Below are 3752 nucleotides of genomic sequence, written 5' to 3' on the forward strand. Positions count from 1 at the left end.
CGTTCCTGCCACCTAGCGGTGAAGTGAAAGCTGCAATCGCTGGGAAATGATAAAGACCAGGGAGATCAACTTGTTAAACATGGGCTTCAATCTAAAAGGACACAATTAAAATATATACCCTGGGTCCTTGAGTGTAATAATTAAAAGAGACTTCATGGTTATCCTTTAATGAGCTCAGATATTTGAACAGTGAACAGCGAAACCCAATGTCCTATGTTCATAACTAATTATGGTGCTCTGTATTGTTGATGTAGAATACAAAGTGACCCAAGCAAATAAAATCACTGTATCGGATTTCTTCTTCGGATTCTCAAGGTCTGTAAGAACCATCTGTTGTTTAGATATCTACTGTTCCTAAATAGAAAGAGGGTGCAGAGTGCAATTATTCATGAAGTGAAGATTTTCTCTAACATCAGCATAGCTCTTGTCATAGTACGGAAGACACAGAGGCGCAGAAGGGTCCAAGTGTCTTAACACAGCGGAAGTCAAAGGCGTTATGGGGCTCACACATGAAACTTCTATGATGACCGAACAGCAAACTGTCTCCAGATGGTTTTAAATGATAACACACAATACTGCAAAATCAGCTAGTCAATTATTAAATCTCCTCTAAGTCACTGCTGTCATGGCTGACATAGAATAAGAGGCACAGTGGAAACTCCCGGAGACTGACAGGATCTCAGGCTATTTCAGAAGACCAGAGAATTTGAGGAAGCGTGAGAGACTCCATAAGGATCCTGAGAAATCTCCATATAGCGAAGATCCTTTAGGATGCTTAGCATTCAACAGTGTGAAGAGATTTAGATCGTGTTAAAGGTGTAGAGATTGCAGAATCAAATATCTCTCCTTCTCTAAAAATGTAAAATAAGATAACAAAACTTATGCATAATTTATGGCTGCCCTAGGATAGTATTAAATTATGCAGCCCACACATCCAGGAAAAGTTGCTTAATATATCTCTTAGTTGCTTTTTAACACTGATCCTCTCTCTCTCTGGTCTCTCTCTCTGTCTCTCTCTCTGTCTCTCTGTCTCTCTCTCTCTCTCTCTCTCTCTGTCTCTCTGTCTCTCTGTCTCTCTGTCTCTCTCTCTCTCTCTCTCTCTCTCTCTCTCTCTCTCTCTCTCTCTCTCAGACAAGTTAGAGAAGCATGTCTGTATCTTCCATGTAGGAAACATTTCTAAAACAAACACATCAGTGAGCTGAGAAGCACAAAAGGCATTTGCTAGCTAAATGCTTCTTTTATCAACTCCGTGGTCTTCCCTGCTCAGAGAGCTTCTCAAACATGCGTAATGGGATTAAAAGCAATCTCAATAAAGTTCATTACCTTAGTGGTCTTTCCCATCTTCATGTGAAATTAACTGTGTCTCCTATATGTACATCTACTTACGGTAGTAATTTAATGGCAATAACATCTATATCTAAGAGAATTATTTTCCCCTTGAATCTGCTTCCCACTTAAAAATCTTTTCATGCTGCTTAGAAGTAAAGAAAAAAAACACAGATGCACCGTTATACTTCTGTTTCAGGGAAATAAAGGAAAACAACAAAGGAAGAAAATTAAAGAAATTTTAAAGCTATGCACATACAAAAGAATGCTGTCACAAATATATACTCTACATGTCTAATGGGAGAGGGACATGAATAGAAACAAGTTTGATTTTAAGAGACTATTTCTTCTCATAAAAAATCCTTATTTAGTCTTCCATCTTCTACTCTCTTCTTTTCATTCTATAGCTCCCAACTCACCACATCACACACACAGACTTGTCCCATTCTCTTTATTTGGGGAAATTATACTGATTTCTCTTTTTTTTTCCATACACTTCCTAGGTATCTATTCTTATCCCATCTTAGAGAAGGGGCTGTGTCACAAATGTTCATTTTCTCTCCTTTTATGGATAGAACAGTGATTTTCTTAAAAATAAAATTACCTCCTTTTAACTCCAGAAAGATTGATTATCTGCCCCGCTCCAGTACTAAAGCCCAACTTGCCATAGTCATTATCATCTTATTAAAATTCATCAATAGAAGGTGGGGATGTGACCTTAGTCCTACCAAAGAAATAGAAGGTATGCTAAGGTATATGTGTGTAAGGAAGGATTCAGACACAGAAGATTCGGTACTCTTAAGACTCATGCTGGGAATAAACCTATATATCTGAGACACAGCTCTCAAGTTGCATCTGTCGTTATTGTCACAGCCAGCTTCTACCTCTGAAGTAAAGCAAGCTATTTGGATCTGTGATGAGATTGGACCAAGAAGCTCAGCTGTGCTAGAACCCCAGACATTCATAAAACAACAGCACAGAATCTTGATGTTCTTGGATCAAATGGCTCCTAATCTATTCCTTTTCTCAGTTAAATGAAAAGACTGAACTGGCTCCAGAATCTGTTCTCTTCTAATAAGAACCGTTTCTAAAGCCTTTACCTTTGCTACAATAGTACTGAGTCATTATCAGTGCATATTTTCTTTACTTTCTACTTTGAAGACATTCATTCATTCCAAAGATGTTCTTTCTCTTTTTTTTTTAATAATTACTTATTTATTGCCAAAGTGATGTACAGAGGGGTTACAGTTTCATACATAAGGCAGTGGGTACATTTCTTGTACAATTTATTTAAAAATATGGAAACTTCATGAATGTGTGTGTCATCCTTGCACAGGGGCCATGCTAATCTCTGTATCATTCCAATTTTAGTATATGTGCTGCCAAAGCGAGCACCAAAGATGTTCTTTCTAATACTTTCAGAATCAACATCTTATAATATATTCTACATTCACTACTTTAATGATTTTTCTCTTAGATTATTGTTAAAGCTTCTTATCTCTCCCTTTCCAAATAAATTATTTTAACCTGCCCCCCCCCAAATTACCTAGTAAATTTTGTATAAAACTGATCCAACCCTTTTTTTTTTATTCATGCTAACAGTTGTGGGGTATAGGCATTTTCTGCTTTACTCATGACTGAAACTCTAATCTTTTTCTCTGAATTATCTTGTCTTTAGCCTCTATAAGGTATAGAGAACATATGGAGCAATATTGAAATAATTACACAGCACCATTATTATCTATTGTTTCAAGGATTTTGCAAGGTGCTTACTTCTATTTATAATGCCTTTCTGCAGAATCAATACCAATTCTCATTTGAATCCCTAAGAACTTGGTGATCAGGTATATGAAAAGACCTCTGTCCTAAAGTTGCTTCTATTGTGGTTGAGTTCTCATCCTCCTCCCTTACCAAGAAGGCCTTATTGCTCACAATATTGAGCACACTGTGCTGTCATTATTTTCTGAATTGGATCCACTAGCACAGGAGGTTTGTGAGTTAATGAAACTTAAGTTTTCCAGTGCCTCATAAGATATCTGATATAGAAAGGACTCTTATTAATATAAAACACTTTTTGAGAAATGACTGCATCTAAATAAATGCTGCCCAACTTTAAAAAGAACCCAAAAAGTCACAGAGGTAGTTAGTGGTACAAATGCAAGGAGAATTGAGATCTCCTGATTCCCAGTCTTATTATCTTTCTATTACAAATATACAGCGTTAGAATTAGTTTACTCTGGACCCTAGTGGTTGAAACTTGGAACTGTCATTTAAGACAAATTGCTTTTTCAAAAAGCTTTACTTCAGCCCTATAGCTAAAATTGCCCAAGGAAATAGTCTTAACCTTCTTATCATCCTCTTATTTACAAAATAGGAGTAATAGAATTACTCATCTCTTCCTGAGAGGAAATGATTAATGCCAGGGT

General features: G+C 36.7%; 1 non-coding gene across 1 annotated transcript; it reads right to left on the reverse strand.

The window, feature by feature from the left end:
• Nucleotides 1-2617: 2617 nt before the first annotated feature.
• LOC125349850 lies at nt 2618-2721 on the reverse strand. The gene has a single exon (XR_007210646.1). It is a non-coding gene; the product is annotated as a U6 spliceosomal RNA (small nuclear RNA).
• Nucleotides 2722-3752: the final 1031 nt, after the last annotated feature.

The sequence above is a fragment of the Perognathus longimembris genome, chromosome 3 (assembly GCF_023159225.1).
Source record: "Perognathus longimembris pacificus isolate PPM17 chromosome 3, ASM2315922v1, whole genome shotgun sequence".
In the NCBI taxonomy this organism is placed as follows: domain Eukaryota; kingdom Metazoa; phylum Chordata; class Mammalia; order Rodentia; family Heteromyidae; genus Perognathus; species Perognathus longimembris.